Source organism: Paroedura picta, chromosome 2 (genome assembly GCF_049243985.1).
Source record: "Paroedura picta isolate Pp20150507F chromosome 2, Ppicta_v3.0, whole genome shotgun sequence".
In the NCBI taxonomy this organism is placed as follows: Eukaryota; Metazoa; Chordata; class Lepidosauria; order Squamata; family Gekkonidae; genus Paroedura; species Paroedura picta.
The window spans coordinates 27,920,105-27,942,667 of record NC_135370.1 but is presented as its reverse complement, the minus strand read 5'-3'; the positions used below and the strand labels follow the sequence as shown (position 1 = coordinate 27,942,667).

At 43.7% G+C, this 22,563-nt stretch overlaps 1 protein-coding gene across 2 annotated transcripts in view; it reads right to left on the bottom strand.

Annotated features, from left to right (window-relative positions):
• The window catches only part of SLC39A10 (solute carrier family 39 member 10), a 69,613-nt gene that overhangs the window by 45,550 nt on the left and 1,500 nt on the right, over window positions 1-22,563 (bottom strand). Inside the window, exon 1 of one of the 2 annotated variants that reach the window (XM_077319514.1) lies at window positions 5,545-5,694. The exons of the other annotated variant lie outside the window; for it this stretch is intronic. The gene's annotated coding sequence lies outside the window, so the exon portion shown is untranslated. Of the gene's footprint in view, window positions 1-5,544; window positions 5,695-22,563 lie in introns of those variants that run through there. 2 annotated transcript variants of the gene reach the window in all.

Genomic DNA, 22,563 nt, shown 5'->3' with positions numbered 1-22,563 from the left:
TCCCACGCAGCCCATCAACACCTTTCCTTGTTAATTTGTGCTAAGATTGCTATTTAACGATTATCCTGGAGTAGCCTCCACGCCCACTGCATAAACAATGTAAAACTGTAGTCCAGTATATACTTAACAACTGAAAACTATCCATCCACCCACATCCTGTGACATTCAGGGCAATGCTCCACTAGCTTTAAAGTGGTTGTTTAAGATTTAGAAAACATTAGCTGCTTTTTTTTAGGATCAAAAGGCACCAGTTAGGAGACAAGACAAAAAAGAAACCCTAAGACATTATGAGTAGAGAAGATAAAAACAAATGTCCATCCAAATTATTTCACGGTAACTAGGAACGAACAAGCACAAGTGACCCAACAAGACAAAAACGTAAAATCTGCATCATGCGCTGTTAGTATCAACACGTAGCTGTGACTGAATAGGGAAGATAACCATTTGTTCTATTTGCTTTTTAAAAAACTGTATCTGCCTTTCCAAAACTCAAGTAATATCAGACCAATGTTAAAATTGGCCAGTTATTCATTTATTTAATTTTATTATTCCACCTTTTTTCTCAATAGACACCCAAGGGGGCTTGCGGTATTCTCCCCTCCTGTTCCATCCTCACAACAACCCTGTGAGGAAGACTAGGCTGAGGACTTGCAAGCGGCCAAGATCACCCAGTGAGCTTCCATGGATTCAAATCTGGAATCTTCCAGTTCCTAGCCTGATACTAATCGCTGTACTAATCGCTACACCACACTGGAATGGAAGGTAACTCTGGCCTGGCTTTCCCGCAGGAGTGTTGTGTCTCAAAGCCACGTACTATGAAATTAGATTTGCACTACCACGTGTGTCCATTTTATCTTAAAGTTCTCTTTCTGTATACAGTGAACTTAGGGTTCTGCAGCCATTCTTAGGTGTAGAAAGGAGAGGAAGGTGGAGCTCAGCTAGCATGAGAAATTGTATGGAATCATTTCTTTTTTTCTTTCCTTTGGATTTGTTTCCTTTTTAGGGAAGGTTTGATGCAGAGGTAAAGAGGCAAATGCAGTCTTGGGCTGTATCAAAAGAGGCATCACATCAAAATCGCAAGATGTCACAGTTCTGCTGTATATGGCACTGGTCAGACCCCACCTGGAGTCCTGTGCGCGGTTCTGGAGGCCACACTTCAAAGAGGACGTGGAAAAAATTGAGACGGTACAGATCAAACCCTGTTTTAGGCTGATCCTGCATTGACTAGGGGGTTGGATTACATGGCCTTCCAATTCTATGATTCTAGGTAGTTTTCAAATGGGCACTCTTCATTGCCAGCTGGAAAGTAAAAGTGCATTTCAAAGAACTAACAACAGAGTAGAAAAAGGGACAGAAACACCTGTTCTCCCAATTAATGAAAGGCCCTTCAAAAGCGAACTGTCACAAGCCCTATGAAAGGACATTGCTGGTATGTATCCTGTGCACATGAACATGCACATCAGAGCACAAAGCTCCTTTCTGCTGACCCAGACCACTGGTTCGTCAAGACATTCTCACACTTTCCAGGGTCTCAGGTGGAGGTCTTTCAAATCACCTATTACTTGATCCTGTTAACTAGAGAGATCGAGGGTTCGACTTGGGATGTGCCACATGCCAAGCAGGGGCTCTGCTGAACCGCAATGGCCCCTTCCCCTAGTAAAGCATTCCATGAGACCGGCTGCTGAGAAGAAGGATGAGGCTGCCCATAGTCTCCTAGGTGGAAGAACATAAGTCATGCCTGATGCACAGATCAAAGTGAGCATGTGGGCTCATATATGGAGAGAAACGGTCCTTCAGTGATGGGGAGCATGAAGAGCTTTGCAGGAAAGGAGCTAAACTGTGAAACAAACTGGAAGAAAGCAGAGGATAAGTTCTGGAACCGGCTAAATTGTTTAACTCCTGTCAAGCTACAACTCCACTTTCCACCAGCAGGAGCTGCTGGGTTGTCCTCGAGGGCTATTCTGAATTCAGCAATTAGCATTCTGGAAGTTACAAGCAGTGTGGATCAATGCAACCAGATCTATTGAACGTGAAAGAGAGGATAATCCACAAAAACCAGATATAAACAATGAGACACTCTTCATCAATACCACCAACCTGTATTTCCAATAATAAAGCTGGAGCCAGGATCAGAGTGAGGAGAGGTTTTTATACCCCACTTTTCGCTGCCCAAAGAAATTTATACTTTCCCTTCTCCTCACAACAGACACTTCGTGAGATAGGCACAGCTGAGAGAGCTCTAAGAGAACTGCTCTGAAAAAACAGCTCTAAGACAACTGGGACTAGCCCAAGGTCACCTTGACTGCATGCGAAGGGGTGAGGAAATCAGATGCTGACGCAAAGCAGAAACGGCTGTCCTTGACTGCTGAGTTAATGATAAATAGAGGTAAGAGTCATCTGCATATTGATGACATCCAACTCCCAAATTCTGGATCTCGTAGTACAGCTTCAGAAGAGAGGACTCTGCCTTCCTCGCTTAAAAGTACCTGTCTGCCCCACAAATGCCTACTGCAACTGATCCAATGAAACTGTAATAAATGCCACTGATACATGCTATCTACAGGATGAACAAACAGTTGTCATCTACCAGGTGCAACGAAAACAGTCTCTCTCACACAAAGCCACATCTGAAGCCAGAAGGAAATGGCCAAGGAGAGCTGTGCAATTCGAAAACGCCTAAAATTGTTCTGCCGCCCAAAGTTCAATCATCGTGGAACCTGGAGATAAGCCAGATGTTCTTTTAGCCAGGTACTCCTTGTACACGGCTTCTTCAACAGTGGCCTAACTGCAACTTGTTTCGGAGGCTGAAGGAATGATGCTAGTTCTAGCAAAAACTTATTAACTACCCAGCCAACCACATCCTGTGCATCCTCCGAGAAAGGTTTGATCAGCCAAGATGGAACAGGATCTAATTGGCAGAAGGTTCTCAACACCAGAAGGAGAGAAGCTCAAGATACCCTAAGCAAATGTGACAAGTTAAGGCTTCTGGCCCTGTCACCATCTAGCCCCTGCCCTTAATTCTGTCCCCTTGTTTTAAAACCTGTTGCATTAACTGGCAACAAAAACTATAAACTGAAATCTTCAGGCAACATGAATGTGTTACAAAATGAGTGGTGGTGGGTTCTCCATCTTTGGAAATTTTTAAACAGAGGCTGGATAGCCTGTGAAGGCAAAGGGGTGGCAGATTACAGTGGATGAGCGATTGGGATGTGAGTGTCCTGCATAGTGCAGGGGGTTGGACTAGACGACCCAGGAGGTCCCTTCCAACTCTATGATTCTACGATTCTATGAGTCATCTCTCTTGAAACTGAATTCCGCTGCCTCTGTCAAGCTCTCCGAAGGTCAAATACAAAATACTATTCAGGACACCCATTACTATGCCTTCTGAAATATTTTAAATGCTAAAGAGTGTCTACTGAGGAGGCAGAGGGGGCAAACCTCGCCTCCAGAGAAATTTACCTCCCAGTCCGCTCCACCCAAAATTAATGCCCACAGAGGCTTGGGAAGGAGCTATTTCTGAAGCAGCAAAAGAGCCCAGGATAGCCTGATCTCATCAGAACTTGGAAGCTGAGCAGTTGGCCCCAGACAGTACCTGGTTATGCCTCAGTGGTAGAGCATCTGTTGTGCATGCACAAGGTCCCAGGTTCAATTCCCAGCATCTCCAGCCAAAATGATCAGGTAGGAGGAGACGTGAAAGACTTCCGCCTGAGACCCAGGAGAACTGCAACCGATCTGAGTAGACAGTGTGAACTTTGATGGACCAAAGGTTTGATTTAGTAAAAGGCAGCCTTGTGTGTTGCCACACAGAGGCAGGCAACAGCAAATCACCTCTGAACATCTCTTGCCCTGAAAACCCTATGCGGTAAGTCAGTTGCAATTATAACCCCTCCCCAACCTTCCCATTCTGTGATCTAAATAAGGTCACCAAGCTCTTCCAAATACACCTTGGAAGATCTGATCTCTTTTGTGATACCAAAGGCGGCAGGCCTTCTACCACCTACGCCAAGCCAAGCTACTAGTGCCCTACTTCAGGGGTAGTCAACCTGTGGTCCTCCAGATGTTCATGGACTACAATTCCCATGAGCATCTGGAGGACCACAGGTTGACTACCCCTTGGCACCAGAACACCTAGCCACAGTGATCCATGTTACAGTCACCTCTAGACTGGACTTTTGCAACTCGCTCTCCGCAGGCCTATCCTTATCCTTGATCCGGAAACTGCAACTGGTGCAGAACGCAGCGGCCAGGATTCTCACCAATACACTGTGGAGATCTCACATCTGGCCTGTGCTTCAACAACTCAACTGGTTCCCAACAGAATTCCGGATCAGGCTTAAGGTTTTAGTTCTTACCTTCAAGGCCATACGTGGTCTGGACCCAGTGTACCTCAGAGACCTTCTCTCCGCCTATATCCCTAAAAGAGCATTACACTCTGCCGCTGCCAACTGGCTAGTGATCCCTGGCCCCAAAGAAGCACTTCGGTCCTCAACGAGTGCCAGAGCTTTTTCTGTCGTGGCCTCCACCTGGTGGAATGGTCTCCCTGAAGAGATCAGGGCCCTGCTGGAACTTCCACAATTCCACAGGGCATGCAAAAGGGAGCTCCTCCACCAGGCATTTACCCGAGTCTGACCACAGGTCCACCCTCAGACATCCCCTCCATGGCCTGAACCAGTCTGACCTCTCTAAGGGCCTTAGCTACGTTCCTGTTACATTGTTGTTTAAGATCACTGAAATTGTGTTATTTAGATTGTTGTTGTTGTATTTGTTTATGTTATATATTAATTCGTTCTATGTATCCCTCCATGATGTTGTATGTAAACCACCCTGAGCCATATGGAAGGGCGGCATAGAAATCAAATAGGTAGGTAGGGAGAGAGAGAGAGAGAGAGAGAGACAGACAGACAGACAGACAGACAGACAGACAGACAGACAGACAGACAGAGACAGAGACAGAGAAAGCCTTTGAAGTCTGAACTATGTGATTTTTCCATTAAAGGGGGAAAATACTGTCAAGTGTACAGTAAGCTGACCATTGTATTTAGTGTTGTATCAAATATGGACCGTCATACAGCACAGACATTCCATCCCTCAGGGAGGAAAAAATCTGTTTTGCTTAGTACATACTGCTTTCTTGCCTGTTGCAAAATTCTAACCTAACACAACCCATCAGTCTTAACTCTGCACTGTATTGCGGTGATCCATTTCAAGATCCATTTCAAGGATCTTGTTTGGGTTTTTTACCTGCACAAATCCAACACCCCTTGTCCCTAAAGAGATGCAACTGTGCAAAACAAAAGGCACACAGAGACACATGAGCAACAGCTTTGAATTGTGTTCCCTGCTAGCATCGCATTTAATTTTTAAAATTTAATTGTATTTAAATGCAAGTCATTAAACTGCACTAAGTCAATTAATTACAATTGTATTGGAATGTCATTAGTTACATTTATATTTAGATGCAATGAAATAGGTGCTAATTATCACAGAGTATTGGATTTGAATCAGTAATTTAAATTCATTTTTCTCTTGGTGCTTTTCACTCACCTTGCCGTCAGTCAAGCCACCCTGCTTCAAACTCCCTTTGCAGATTTTCGACATGGTCTTATTTGCAATCTCTTAGCAGATGCCCTTGTTGCCCACAGCAACTGGTGCCTTCCCTTCAAAACTAAATACGAAGCCTTCACTGAAACATATCCAAGAGTGATCCGCACGCCTGGGAGTAAATCTGTGTATGATATAGACAATTCAAGCTCTGACAAGACACTGGGCCATTTTTCTGTAAAATGACCTCATTGCAAAACTCCTTTTGAAACTGGTAACAGTGAATTGCTTTGAACAATAAAACAGAAAGTAAAAAAAAAAAAACCCTCTGATTCATAATTATTACTTTTACAGCATTTAAAGGGGGTGCGAATATTACAAATTAATCTTTAGCATCTACTGGCTGAATTAATGTTTAGATTTTTTGGACAATGCATTAAAGCTCAATGGCCCCGACTTGGATAGCCCTATCTCGTCAGATCCCAGAAGATTAGAAGAGTCAACCCTGGTCCATATTTGCATGGGAGTCCACCAAGGAACACCAGGGCGGAGGCCAGTAAGGGTAAACCACCTCTGACAACCTCTTGCTTTCAAAAGTTGCCATAAGTCAGCTGTGACTTGACAGCAAGAAAATACAGCAATGCTTGGAACAGAAAGAATCTTCCAAAGATACAGCTGCAATTCCCAAGAACTTGGCTAGATCTCAAATTGCTGTACACCATCTGTCTTGTGGCAATTCTAATAATAATAATGCCATAAATTGAGCACAACACTTTATCTTTCCGAGGGGTTATGCTGTTTGGTTCTGGCAAATCAGGATTAACTGAAGACACCATAGTCATATTCTGAAATGCATATAATCTGTTCAAGGGGTTTTTGGGGTGCAGTGGGGGAAAACAATATTTCACAAAAGGGCTGGACCTGAGGTCTCATAAACCAAATTCAGCTGATGGAACAGAACTTCTCTTATTCTGCTGAACGGAACTCCCCAAAAGGCAGTAGAATCTGCTGGGGGTCTGGGGACTGACTAGAACAGTATGAATTAAAATATGGGCTCTGTAGCAGGAACGGGAAACGGACAAAAATCCTGCGTCCTTCTTTGCTGGAAAGTTCAATACAGATATTTAGCTATGGAAAGATATTTAGCTTGGAAGAAACTGGTATACATATCACTCCCTTAGCTCAACTTATCCTAAGAACATTTGCCCACTTTAATCCTTAACATTATAAACCCTTTCATGCATTCTTTTAAGCATTATTCAAATCTACTGTACAGCTGGGCAAATTACTTACTGGGGAGTATTTTGACTGATGATGTTAAAGCATAGAGGGAACCTGAACTTATGGGATTTTGCTCTTAACTTTCGAGACAAAATCAAATATCGATTTCATGCATCTTTTAAAGCAGTGGTCCGCAACCTTTTACAGGCTGCAGACCGGCGGCAGCAGGGAGGGCGATTGCCTGGCCACACACGCAATGCACATGTGCAGACCGGCCGCCGCATGTGCCATGTGCGGCAAAAAGCGCGCATGTGTGGCACTTCCATGCATGCGCACATGCGCGAAAGTACCGCGCATGTTCATTTTCAACCGCGCAGGCGCATGCGTGGCCCTGCTTCCCTCTCCCCCCTCCCACAGTAAGAAGCTTCCCGGGCCGCAAGCTTGCGGCCTGGGAAGTTTCTTACTGCGGGGGGAGGGGCGGGGAGAGGGAGCCACGGCCCGGTGCCAGGGTGGCCCGGTGGTTGGGGACCACCATTTTAAAGCACAATTGACAAGACCAAGATCATACAGAAGTTATAATATAGATGTCGGAAGAGATCCTGCAATCCGTCAGCAGAAGATACTGATATGTTCTCCAAGATTCCAAGACTTTTCTCTCCTGCCAATAGTCCTTTCAGATCCTGGAACCCACATGAATAACATGTAGGAAGGAAGGAACAATTTCACTCCCTTTCCCTTTACAGCTTCTCAAAACGTACAGCTATTGGTCCACAAGGGTTTTGCAGAAATGGCTACTGACGGGAAATAAAGCCAGATTCTCAGGCTGACCTTGCGTGATCCTTCTGCCTACCAGCAGGAAAAATAATCTACAAAACATTAAGCGAAGCAGTTATATTTTGAATTTACAATTCATGGGTTTAAACAAAGTTTGTATAGTTTTCAATCCCCATAAGGATGATTCTCAATCCACAACTTTTGGTGGGTTTCTTTGCAGAAGAGATACCATATGCTTAGGTCTCTTAAGTCATTGTGGACTTGGAATCTGAGAATGCTTTTATTTTAATTTCCAATTCCAACACGTTGCTTGGCCCCTCTTTTCTAGCTCCCTCTCCCTGCTTAGATCTCCTCAGCCAGAAACAAATCCTCTCCCCACAACAGACACCCTGTGAGGTGGGTGAGGTTGAGAGAGCCCTGAGATTCCTGCTCGGTCAGAACAGCTTTATCAGTGCTGTGGCAAGCCCAAGGTCACCCAGCTGGCTGCATGTGGAGGAGTGCAGAATCGAACCTGTCTTGCCAGATTAGAAGTCTGCACTCCTAACCACTACACCAAACTGGCTCTCAACTGGCTCTCAAACTGGCTCTAGCAGATAAACTGTGGAATATTACTTGCCTACTATGAAACCTAGCTTATAAATGAACAAAAAATAACCTATTGAGTTTCAACTGTTTGTTGTCTTCATTCTATTAAGAACGTCTTGCAGTCTCCCGTTCTCTGTTGCTTCAAAATAGAATAATACGTGGGAAGTTCCATCTGACACCTCATGTCTCCTGTTTCTAAACTGTAATGGCAAAGTTCTGTTTGACTGTACATTATTGCTGTTGCATGTACTAATACAATCTGTGGGATTATGCAACCAGATGAACAAAAATCCATTTTCTTCCACTTGCTTGTATATTCCATGTCCATGAAAATTAAAAGATTGTTAGATGGGGGTCTGGTAGTTACTTCTCCAGGTCAGCATAATGTAAGGACATAAGAAGAGGCCTGCTGGATCAAACTAGTGGTCCATCTAGTTCAGCATCCTGTTTCACGAGGTGGTTAACCCGTTACTATGGAGGGCCAACAACAGAAAGAAGAGACTGACGCCTTCTTCAGATGTTGCCTCCTGATTCTGGGATTCAGAGGATTAGTGTCTTTCCTTGGGTAGTTTCCCCTCAACCACCATAACTAGTAGCCACTGACAGACCTAGATTCCATAAATTAATATGTTATAAGAACATAAATTTATAAGAAGCCCTAGTGGATCGGACCAGTGAAGATCCAATTAGTTCAGCATCCTGTCTCTCACAGAGGATAACTAGTTCCTTTGCAAGGCCAACAACAGGACATAGAGGCTGAGGCCTTCCTTTGGTACTGACTGCTGGCTCTGGGACTAGTGCTCCGAATGTGGAGTTTCCCTTTAGTCACCATGGCTGGTAGCCACAAAGACCATTTCAACACTGGGAACTTTGCTGCCCCGGCTCCGGTCTGGGGACACAAATCCAGGGCGGACAAGGGGCACTGGGCCAAATGCTCCCCTATATGGGAGCAGAAAGAGGTGGAGCAACTTGCCCCAGCTCAAACTCCAACCTGCATCCCAGCATAAAGCCTCTGGTGATGAAGTGGTTGAATAGACCTATCCAATTCTCTTTTAAAGATATCAATGCCTATGGCAATCACTACAACCACTGGCAGCTACTTCCAAATTTTAATCACTCCTAGAGGAAAGGAAATTGGAAAACCGACTCCACATTCTTCCAAATATCTTGGGCCCAGATATAAATGCATGCATAAATAAATAAAAATTGTCAGTAACTGGGTTGGGGGGGAAGGAATGCAACTAAAAGATTATAGATATGGCTGAAGAATGTTTTTTTCCCTCTGAGAATTCACATGGGAGAAAGTTTTTCAAAAACTGGTGGAAATGGAATAGTACGTTGGTCACCGGGACACAACTACTGCCTCTAAACAGGTTCTAGAAATCTCTCTGTTCAATGAACAGGTTATTGTTTCAAGTTGTGTCTTCCTCTGTAAGTGTTAGTCACTCATGCTTGATTACGGGAACGTTTGTTAATGACCACACACCAGATGACCTATAAAGGCACATTACTCTTTAACTAAACTAAGGAAAGAGCACTAATAGGTACTTCACCTGTCTTTCTAGTACTTCTAGCCTATCCAAGCTAAGTACTCTGAAGTACTCTGGAAAGAAACACTGAAAATGAATCCTACACAAAACCATACCCTTCTCAGTCAATCAACTTGGATTTAAAAGCTGCCATTCTGCTTAGACTGAAGACCTTGGGAGAACTGCAGGATGATACTCTGGCCAGGGAATGGAAGGCATGGCCCAGAACTGAATTGAATCACGCTCCAATAAATTCCGCGCTCCGAGAGGGCACTAGGCAGGACTTTTCCATATTTACAATGAAACCTAGGTGTCTGCATACAGAGAGCACAAACTGACCTGATCTGATAAAGCATTGGGAGAAGTGTCACCCAGGAGCCGGTCATCGAGATAAGGGCAGACTATAACACCCTGTGACCTAAGGAAGGCTACTGCCAATGCTACACATTTTGTGAAAACTCATGGAGTCGTCGCTAATCCGAATGGAAGGAAAGTAAATTGAAATATATTCTGGCCCTGTCAAAGCCATAAATATTTCCTGTGGGCTCTATGTATTGCTATGTGATCCAGGACCACAAACCGGTCATCGCGAGAGAAGCACAATCACTGAAAGTACTGACACCATACAAAACTTTGAAACAAACATTTATTTAAACTTTGAAGATCTAAAGGAGGACGGGAACCCACATCCTTCTTTTCAACCAATAAAAAAGGACTCCAGTCCCCTGGGCACCTCTTCAATGGCCCCTTTAGCCAACAGTTCTTGGAGTTGATAAGAACTGAGGTACTACACAGACTGCCTGTTCGTCAATGTTGAAAGCAATTCATCCATGGCTTGGGCAAAGAGCAAAGAGCACTCGAAAAGAAGGTCCTCAACTTTAATCCTCATTTCTACAGGTAGGGTTGGTGTTTCTCAGTCAGGAATGCCTACGGAACATGACAGCAGAGGCAACTGCTTTTGCAAAAACTGCAAAATGCCTGCCCACATTTTTTGGATATGTAGAACGCCTCCATTTGCACCATAAAACCCAGGGTCCTGGGCTCCTCTGGAAGCAGATCAATGTATTTCAATAGACTCTCACAAAGGCATAGTTCATAGGCTCCAATAACTGCCTGGTAGTTTGCTATGTGAACGTTCAAAGAAAAAGATGAGTAGAACTTTCTGCCTAGAGTATCTAGATATCTGTTCTCTCTGTCCACAGGAGCCAAGTGTAGTCCTGGCCTTTGCCTGGTCTGCATATCCTCTATTATAGTGGTTGATGTGGCTGGATAAATTGAAAAGTACTCTGAAGAATTAGGTTTAATGTGATACATGAGACTCTTTTGGGGAGCTGCTTGTGCTCCCACCGGTCTGTTCCAGATCAGGATGGTTAAATCTGCCAGTCCTTGAATAAGTGGGAGGGCAATCACCATCAGCATCTCAGAATAATGGCAACTCAGGATTTTTTTTGGGACATGCATCAGAAATAAGACACATCTCAGGAATTGCTCACTGTACTGTCTATAGTCCCCACTGGGAGAGATGGATGCACTCTCAGCTACAGCATTGTTGGTGATGGACTGGAGGCACGCCCTGGGCTGGTTCCAGATGGAAGCAAGACCTACACTACAACCTCTGATGCTTCTTCCCTGAAATCCAAGGCTGCAACCAAATGGTCCCACCATCCCAAATAAGTGGGAGATTGCCCACTGAAAGGTTGTGCAGCTGGTCTCCAAACCAGGGGGGGTATGGGACACAATTGGACCAGTGGCGTATCAAGCTCTTCACCTCCAAAATCCATAGTGCATTCCCAAACAGGATTGACCTATGGGAATAGCTTGTGCTGAAAAGGCCCTCTGAGATGATGGGTCCTTCTGGGTGGCCACCAGAAGAGTAATGAACTGAATGTGACTGACTTGTCTTTGTATTTTGGCTTATGAGTCTTCTTAGATGCTGGGTCTGACACTGGCCTTTGTTCAGCCTACCCAGCCATAGGTATCTGAGTGGGCTGTGTCACCTCAGACGCCACATACGCAAGTCTCTTAGAGCAGGGGTAGTCAACCTGTGGTCCTCCAGATGTTCATGGACTACAATTCCCACGAGCCCTTGCCAGCATTTGTTGGCAGGGGCTCATGGGAATTGTAGTCCATGAACATCTGGAGGACCACAGGTTGACTACCCCTGTCTTAGAGGGCTTAGCCACTGTACTTGGAATTGCCAAAGCAGGACAAACCAACAATGGAAGTCTTTGGAACTGATGCCAAGGGGTTGGTTCCAAGGGAGATAGACAGGGCCTTCTCCCTTAAAGCCGCCCTTAGGCAGAACGCTCTATCTGATCCTGCCTTCGATATGAACTCTTGGCAGATAAGGCAAGGGCCTACATTACATTTTTCTCCAAGACATAAGCACCAGTCATGCTCCCCTGAGCGTTGCGTCTTAACTCCATATTGACTACACTTCTTGAAAACTGTTTTGGAAGCCGTCCTGATGCGAAATAAATTTGTGGGGACTGGCAGGACAGAGGATGCAGACTGAACAATGATGCAGCTAACTAGAAACTTCTCACAGAACGCAGTGGCGAAAAGGAGCTGAGAGTAGGTGACATTCTGCCCTGTAGCCATGTGACCTGACCAGCAGGAAAACCCATGCATGTATCATCAGGATGGCGCTTTAGCTAGGAAAAGGTTCTCCATGGCAGGCCCGTGCATGCACAATCCCAACATGCGGCTGTGCTAAATTGGGAAGATTAATGAAAAGGTATCACCGTGCAGGTTCAGATTAATAGTATGCCTAAATTCAAAGTGTGAAATCTTATCCAGTACTGCTCTTGTTACAGGTTGAGTGATGTCTGTTCTTGCTCTTTGTTGAGCGGGGCAAGCTGGGACTTTTGCTCCTTATCCGCAGATGCCAATAACGGCCATTTCAAAGCAGGATTTGATACGTTGGGATGGGCAAGAACTGACCAACTCACTAAAGTCCATAACAAATTTTGGTTGGTTTGTGATGTTTTTGAACGTGAAGAGTCCACCAGGAACTTACTGGAATTTTGATACATTCTGTGGCATTTAAGGAAAACCAGAAAATGGGTTTAAATGGCTCTGAGCCTTTTAACTCCCCTGCTTTTTCTTCTTCCTGTCAAACTCGGTTTAGTTTAAATGGCTCAGAGCAGAAATCAGAGGTCTAAACTTTAAATGGCTCACAAACTGATATGAAGCAGTTCAGTTCACAAACTGGACTACTGGTTCACAGTTCAGCCATGAACTGAAAAGTGGCTCGTGCCCATCCCTACCAGTGTTGCCTTCCTGAGGTGGGGGTCTGACCAGGACAGCATAGATTCAAGTTGGAAGCCGTGTTGGTCTGAAGCAGCAGAATATAATGCTGTGTATAAATTCACTCTTACACTTTGCCTGTAAGTATGAACTGATTATTTCCATTCCATGACATTGTATCTGAGGAAGTGTGCATGCACACGAAAGCTCATACCTTTGTTCATCTTAAAGATGACACTGTACTCTAAATTTGTTCCAGAACAACATGTATCATTCCCGCTATTTTCGTCTTCTATGAGAGGACTGCCAGTATGAAGAAGTGTGCTATTTTTTCTTTAAAGCCCACTTGCTGAAGTCGAGGGAGCTTACTTCTGAGCAAGAATCCTCAAAATAGTCCTATTAAGACTACATTTTACTCAACTGAGTGCAAAGAGGAAAGGCTGAGGGGGGAGAGAGAGAGACTGTGTATAGCTAAATAAAGCTACAATAATTGATTGAACGGGATACAATGGCATGAAACAAACTGAGCTATCCATACAGTAAAAGCCAGCACAGCATGGCAGTTAGTATTAGAGCAGGACTAGGAAGACTGAGCTATGATTACCTACCCTGCCATGAAAATTCATGGGCAGTGACTGTCCTACCCCACAGGGTTCCTGCTAGGAGAATAAAATGAAGGGCAAAAAGCTATGTTATAAGCAGCTGTTGTGTACCCGCTGGGGAGAAAAGCAGAGTATAAATATCTTAGTAACTGACATCATAAAATGAAAGTAGGCCTTTTTCTTAGTAATGTTTTATTTAATTAATTGTAATAGTTTAAAACCTAATATTTAATGTTTTATTTATGTATTTTAATCCTTTGTAAGCTGCCCTGAGTCTACAGGGAAGGGCAAGGAATAAATGTCATAAATAGTAACAATAATATATTCGAAATGCATGTATTATCTGATCACAGTACAGGCAGTAGCCTTTAAATATGTAAAGGAAAAGAAGGAAGAGGTTGAGAGTTGGTTTGTCTTAAAATTGATTGTAATAATCTACCCTGTCTCTTCTCACAACAGACACCCTGTGAGGTAGGTAAGGCTGAGAGAGCTCTGAGAGAACTGTGACTAGCCCAAGGTCATCCTCTGGCCTACTACTAATTCTACTGCTCAATCACTTAGGCCTCTCTTTCCACCTCCAAAGGAATTCTGGCTGCTGCCTAAAACTGCATGCTCAAAGGGTGAAAGGGGATGTCTGCATAGATCTTCCCCCCAAAATGGGCATCTAGTAAAAAGATCCACCCGTGTATAACAGAGGACAGACAGTGTGCACCCGCTGAAAAAAAACGGGTCAATAGTTTCTTAAGAGCATTACAGAGAGTACACAAAGTAGAAGAAAAAGGGAAGCATGAAGGTTTTGTCTCAAATTAGGCTGGACTCTGTTCAGCCTGTGGTCATTACAGGCGTAAGCTGTTGGCTAACCAAATTAAACTGGGGATATTCACAACCTGAAATCATTTGGTTGTTTTGAGAATGTGTACCCCACTTCTTGTGGCCAAATGTATTCTCGAAGCAACTAACGTCCTTTCACTCAATAAAATACACCAGCCATTCTCAACTTTTTTACTGTTGCGAAACCCAAAACATTCTTTAGGCTTCAAGAAACTCCAGGAGTAGTGCAACCGTGCAAAATATGGTTGGGAAGCATAGCTATGTACACGCTTACCTGGGGCCACTCCCATTCCCACCCACCCCCAGGGCCATCACTGGCCATTTTGGGAGGAGTGGATGAGTCTATATTAACATATATGGTGTATCAGCTAATAAATATTCAACAAATTTGAAAGTACATTAAAATTAATTAACCCCCCATCCATTTGGGAAACCCTTCGACGGCCCTCAAGAAAGCTCCAGCATTTCATGAAGCCCTGGTTGAGAAAGCCTAAAATACACAATTGAACATTTTGACAGCTCAAAGGAGAGACTAGCAAGGGATCTGGGGAGAACAGCACCATCTTTCTCAGCCCTGGAAGGCAGCTGCTCCTCACATGAGCAAGAGAACAAGGATCAGAAAAAAAGCACTGAGAAATGCAGGGTAAGGCAGCTGCATAGATTGGAGGGGGTGTAATTTCAGCACTCCACAGCCTGGGGCAAAAAAAGAGAGGTATTTATGGTGTAGCATCGGGCCAATTGACACAGGTATGCACTCATCACTCCATGAGTCATTGCTATAAGATCAGAGCTGAACATGCAAAATCCCTGCAATGAAAAGTTGTGTGCTTGAACTGAGATGATGGGAAAGCAGTTGAAACAATGACAACAGTAAGAACTTCACTTTAATTAACCACAGTCTTTCCCATTTTGGTACATTGGGAAGGAACGTAGCCAGTAGTATGCTGGAGAAAAATCACCAAGGTTCTTCAGTTAATCAGCCATCATTTTGAAATGATGTATATATTTAGATGTATTTTGCTTTGGTTTTTTTGCGTGTGTTTTCTTTGGCTAAAGCTTTTCCTGACACACGTGGGAACGCACCCTCGATTCAGAGCTGGCCAAAAGCAGAGAATGGTGGCCTCAGAAAGCACATATTTCAGAAGGTGGGCCCAAACAGTGCCCGACAGATTTTTCTTTGCCACCCAGGAAGTCTTTTGATTTTATACGTGAAGTCCTCACAATAATTTGGCCACTGAGGAAGACCCCTTGGAGTCAAAACGCGTTTAGTCCATTATGTTGGTCTATTTCATGTGTAGTTAGAAATGTGTGATTTTTAAATTATGATGACCATGTTTTTAATGTGTTGAATTAGTACACTTTATTTAATATTTGTAAAAAAAAAAAAAAAAGTTTTGCAGCTCAACCTTTGGGTTCCTAACTTTTCTAGGTAGGCTGGGTTTCATTTTCCCTTTTTTGGTTAGGATTGATATCCAGCACATTGAAATTCACAAGATTGCCACCCTGAAGCAATCTCAAATGCTTACCAGGTTGTACAGAGAGTGTTAGATCTGAAACATTCACTGACTCCAGATTTGTGCAAAGCTCAGCTCCTACACCAGGGTTTCCCAACCACGGTACCATATGGTACCATGAAGGCCCCTCAGTGGTACCACTTTGTGGAGGGGGTTTCAAAATGGTGACTGGGAAAAGTCATCCTACCCTGGATCTGCCAATTCTGGCTTCAAGCAAAGAAAAGGGTGTTTTTTAATTTAAATAAATAAAAATTCTACTCATATTTGGGCAGTTTGAGCTGCCCCTTCTCAAAGTGGCCAAGGATGGGCCTGGAAGGGGTGCAAATGGGTAGGAGCCCAGTCATTTAAGCCTTTGCCAGCCATGGCTCCTCCTACTTTTTTGGGGGGGGAATGGCCAGATGACATCACTTCCTGGTGCCTCAAAGTCTGAAAAATACAGTGTCTTGTAAATATATTAATCTCCCTCAGTATGTTTGATTTTGTTGCATTATAACTTGGAACTAAGTTGGGTTGGGAGCAGGATAGCACCATTTGATTCTCATACCTACTATTTTGAAGGTGCCAGATTTTTATTGTGACACAAACAGTACACAAAACAAGAAAATCAGAAATTATGACTGTGCGTAAGTATTCATCCCCCTGGTTCAAACACTTAACTTCAGAAGTCATATAATTAGCTAATTAGGGTCCACAAGTATGCAATCCAAGTCACACATGATCTGCCACAGGTTCTATTTCACTGGTACCTCCACAGTCAAAACAGTTACATTGCCTTGCCTAAAGAAGATAAGAGCTCAGTGTGCCCCATATACTGCCCTGAAATATATAAAAATATAGAATTATACATTATTGCAAACTGAGGCCTAGATATGTATAATAGTGCAGACCCTCCAGCAGCCTGAACAGATCACTTGCTCACCTGCACAGCTGAATTGCTTTTCCATTCTTAAATTTTATGCACTCAATTTCCCATGTAGCAGCAGCTTGACTCCAGCAAAGAAATAATCTGAGTTTGCTTTTGACTCATGAATTTCAAGTTGTTGTCAATATGCTGATTATATGCAGCGTAATTACATTCCTGTTTTCAGGCAAAATGTGTTCAGAGCAGAATGGGAACATAAAGTTTAATTATCTGATAAATATTGCACAAGTGCAGAGTGCATGGCGCTCAAACTTGTACTTTTATCACTCCAGTCCTAAACACATTGACACAGAACACGCTAATATAAGTAATGATGATGTTTACAACACTTTTGCAAGGAAAAAGGCTTGCACTCTTGCAAGGTGCATTGTATGTATCCCCTTCCTGGTCCTGCACTGTGTTCTACAGTGTTTATTGGGGAACTTTGCTGTCTAATGTATATATTTTTTAAATTCTGTAATCCACCTTGGACCTCAGTGAGAAAGGTAAGCAACATGTGAGATAAACAGATAAATGAAACTCTCAGGTCTGAAGTGGCTTGAGCTCAGAGTCACAAGCATTGGCACAAGCACTTTCATACCGGCCCCAGAGCTCTCAAACTGGAGCTACTGGACAAGAACAGCCTAGCTGAATCAGAGCAAGGGTTCCCCCAGGCCAGGATCAGATACTATAGGGAATACCCTATAGGGAACACCCTATAGGCCAGGAACAGATACTATAGGGAACACCCCACCACCACCCAAATACAGAGGCTGCCACTGAGAGTCCTCTTCTGACTGTTCCAAGCAGCTCTGAGGATACAAGTGGTATAGTTACATAGGGCAACCCCAAGTTGCTCAATTACCAAGCACTATTTTGTAGATCTCTGAAGTCCCCCCCCCCCCAATACACCTTTCCCCTGACCTATAGAAACCCAGATGTTGCTGCTTGGCCTCACAGGGCTGACAAGCCAGCCCCAGTAACTTCAGTTTCCATCTTCTCTTTTCCTAGGTATTCAGTCTTTTCTGAGATGTGGGGACCAGGAGCACACACAGAACTTCAAAACAAGGCTACACCAGGGACTTCTATTTGGCTCTCAGTCCTTTCCTGCTGACCGATCAGATTTCCGTTAACTCAAAACAGCACACTTTTCAGCAAGTCTTCCAGATCCAAAGCTGCCTTTCTGGTCTATCATCACTGGCTTGGTCACCTCACCCCCACCCACTCCCCAAACACGGTCTGAATGCCATAAGGTGTTAAGTGTGGTCCCTAGATCTCTGGATGCTGCTATACAGATATAACTCCTCCTTCCCCCAATATCTCTTTGGGTCTCACCAATCTGAACTTGTTCATTACATTACTGGCTTCTATGCATGCTTTCTATGGACAGTTATTTGTATTATTTAGTGTATTGTTTAGTGTATTTAGAGCCCCCTGTGGCGCAGAGTGGTAAGGCAGCAGACATGCAGTCTGAAGCTGTCTGTCCATGAGGTTGGGAGTTCAATCCCAGCAGCTGGTTCAAGGTAAACTCAGCCTTCCATCCTTCAGAGGTCGGTAAAATGAGTACCCAGCTTGCTGGGGGGTAAACGGTAATGACTGGGGAAGGGAATGGCAAAACCACCCTGTATTGAGTCTGCCATGAAAACGCTAGAGGGCGTCACCCCAAGGGTCAGACATGACCCGGTGCTTGCACACCTTTACCTTTAGATCAGAAGAAAAAGAGTTGGTTTTTATACCCCAGTTTTCACTACCTGAAGGAGTCTCAAAGCGGCTTACAATCACCTTCCCTTTCATCCCCTTCCCCACAACAGACACCCTGGGAGGTAGGTGGGGCCGAGAGAGCTCTGACAGAACTGCTCTGTGAGAAGTGCTTGCATAGGGGATACCTTTACCTTTAGTGTATTTACTGGAAAGGAAGGCAACCCTGAATCTAAGACAACTTACCCCTTTAAAAAACTTATATGCCAAGAAAATGTTTTTGCACTGTACATAACTTGTATGCAAATGTGAAATAACCCTTTCTCTATATGCAGCACATGGGGGGGGGGAGCTATTTGTCCACTAAATATTATCAATGTATGTGGCACTTGATACAGCTTAAGGTAGAAAATACACAAGACTGTTAGGAAAGACCAAATCCACATTGTTGGTTGGTTACACTAGTTAGAACTCAAGCGTCTTTTATGGTGAAAACATGCTTTTTCATCTTATAGAAAACCCACTTAGGAATTACACTGTGATACAGAGGATTTCAAGCATTCAGTGGCACAGCTACTAGGATTAAGCACTGTTGCTTTATTCTACCCCCACCACAATCCCAAATTTTACAGTTTAATAGGCTATTTCCGATTATCAGTTCTTAAACCAAGAGGACAGTAGCATATATATATATATATATATATATATTCTGGCTGAGAAGCAACGTTGTAAACTAAAACCCAGCTTTTACCCAGGTTTTTAAAAGGCTGCCTGAACAACATCAGTAACTTTCTGAACACTGATACAAGTTATTCTACCTGTCAAGAGGCATAAATTCTCCTCTGAGACCGGAAAGTTAGCATCGGGCATTTAAGCACAGCACTGGGCCAGGCATATACAGCAATCCTCTCTCTTCAGGCCCCAAGGGCCAGCTGCTGTGCAGAGAAGAAAGGGAAGATTTGAGGTGTGGCATGTCTAAACAGGTGCAAAAAAGGGAGTAAGGTACTGGCAACAACTGCCAGGTTGCCTAAACTAAACTTTAAAGACTGATTTGTAAAGATTATGTTGAAAGATGTGAAAGCCTTCTTGAACTATATAATATATATATATACAATGTCTATGCAAACATTCACTGCCAGCTCTGCTTAATCATCCATTCCAGGAGTACAAAATTCTTGAATTGTGTATTTTCTGAAAGTTAAAGATGAAGCTCATTACGCAGAAGCAAAATTAAACTTTATTCTGGAAAAGTATTTCAAAAAATAAACTGAAGAGAAGGTATCCAGATGGTACAAACCTGCTCACAAATCACATTTACTTTTTAATGTTTTTCATTAATCAAACAGCTCGATGAGGCAATTACAGAAGTCCACTTAGTATAATGTTGTACAGCCTGTTGCTCTGTTCACTGTATTCAATGAGACTTATTCCATGTTAAATGTACATAAGATAGCAACCTGGAACAAAGAACTCTAGAGAGCAATCCTAAGCAGGTCTACTCAGAAATGGATCCAATGTTATTCAGGGGCTGACTCCCAGTAAAGTGTCCCCAGGGCTGCAGCTTAAAGCTGGAGAGTTACCTTTGAATATGTTTGCTGGACTTTATTCCACTGACCACTCACAGACATTGCAAATCTGGTAACTCACAATCTGTGGGGGCACTCTGACTTCCAACTTCCTTCACATTTCCATTCCTTGAATAGGTAGCCTGTTGAAGCCAAGTCTAGGGGTAGCTTTAGTAATATGAAGTAAGAATATTTTGTCCTAATTTTAGGCAACTTAAGTGCAACTTAAGCAATGTCTGCAGAAGGACAATGCTAAAACATCCCTGTTTATACCTGGAAAAGAATCCAAGTTTCTCCCCTACATTAACAGGGAGCAGGGGAGAAAAATCACATGATTAGCAGCTGTTTGTCAACAAAAGGGGCAAACACCACTCTTTCCCTCTTATGGATACAACAGATGATTATATTTGCAAGTGATATTTCAGCATTGTTAGTTTCCATTATTCAGAGTCACATTGAACTGTGATTCCAGACACCATGAGGCTATTACATCAATGCAACGCTTCACGCTAACAAACCAAGTCATAACCAAAACTAGCAGACTTCTGCAGTAAGAGGACCACAGATGGCTAGATGCAAGGAAGGAACAAGTGCATAACAAAGATCATTGGGAACTACACTCATAATTAGGTGTATGTGTATGACATCCAGGGGTTGTAACTTAATGTCTTCAACATACTGGGTCACATCCACTGCAGCATTTCAGCCAACAGAACATGATTCCACCAACTTCTCCAATGCACCCCAAAATGTCCCCTAAAATGCTGTTCATTGCTGCAGTGACCTCAAACGCCACTCCTGAGGGATAGTGGCTCTGCAAGCAGAAATATGTTTGTTCAGAGAAATGCTACAGTGGATCCAAGCCACAAGCTCTCCTGGATGGGTGGGGGCAGGTACAATCAGAAGATGGGAAGGCCTATTTTGGTACTTGCTTACCAACACTATACCAACAATATTCACTCATTTGACCTCTAAATATAGGACACAATTTATTTCCACACTATTTTCTGGGCAGGAAACACATTTTGATGAGTAACCAAAAATACAGCACCAAAGACATGACTAAAGCCAAGTCAGCACTCATGTCTAACTTTTTAGACAACTTCCATGTATCAAGACTGGGACAGAACCAGAGATACTATTCTACCACCATTTCCTTAGCTATAGAATTGTCTCTTACACAGTAGTAACACTTCACATGAGTTTTTAGTTTTATATCATATAGTGTAAGTCAACTGCAAACATGTAAGAGAAAACCAATAATGATCTCTTTATCAAGTGTTGGCTACCTTTGAATTCCCAAGCGGTACATGCCCATGTACCATGACGCTAGCACCGTGACAAATCATGGGACTAATTTATTTAAACATTTGCACTCCACCTTTTTTCATGAAGGGTCTGGGTTTGTAGCTCAGTGGTAAAGCATCTGCTTGGCATGCAGAAGGTCCCAGGTTCAATTCCTGGTATCTCCAGTTAAAAGGAGAGGCAAAGGTGATGAGACAGATCTCTGCCCGAGACCCTGGAGAGTTGCTACCAGTCAGAGTAAACAATCCTGACTTAGATAGCTATTGGTGTGATTCAGTATAAAGCAGCTGCATGTGATTCAAGGCCGCTTAAAATAGTTAAAAACACTTTCATATAAAAGAACTGCTGATCAGACCAATGGTCCATCTAGTCCAGCACCTTGTCACACAGTGGCCAACCAAGATAGGTTGTGAGATATCTGTACCAGCAGAAAAGGGCAAGTGTCCAGCACCACCTTAAAGGCTAACAAAATATCTGAAGTTAACACTGACTCACAAAAGTTCATACCCTGCCTCAAAATGTGTTAGTCATTAAGGTGCTCCTGGCCTTATACAGTGGCTAACCAGCTCCTACATAGGGCCAACAACAGGGCATAGAGGCTGAGGTCTCCCCCTGATGTTGCCTGCTGGCTCTGGGATGTGGCGGTTTCCCTAAGTCACCACAGTTAGTAGCCACTGATCCTCTCCTCCACACTTCCCAATTAAAAACAAAAAATAAAAATACCAAGTCCCAAGCTTGCCCCTCAAAACCTCGAAACACCCTTCTGAGCAGACATGCCCAGGACTGCACCCAAAATGAGCAGAGGGACAAACAAAAAAGGGTGGGGGTGGGAATCTTCTCAAAAAGCCCCACATCTGTGAGCGCAAATGCTTACTGCCTCACAAGGCCCTTCCCAAATCTCTTCATTAATGCAACCCTCCCTCCCTCCAAAAGCAATCCCAGAGCAGGATCGGGAGAACAAAAGAGCCTACCTCCCGCTTTGCCTGGCCCTGCCCAGAACACGTGAAGCCACCAAAGGCCCCAGTACTTAAAACCGATAGCAAAGCAACCAGAGGCAAGAGCTAGTGTGGGTCAGGAGGGGAGGGGAAGCAAGAGAAGAGGGGAGGTTCCCAGCAGCAGCAGGTTGGCCCTCCCCACAAGGATCTATACCAGCCCTTGGTAGGAAACAAACCCCCCTTTCCAGGTTTCCATTTGAAACCACCAGAAGGGCAACAACAGAGGCCAGAGCTTGCGTGACCCTCAGACTGA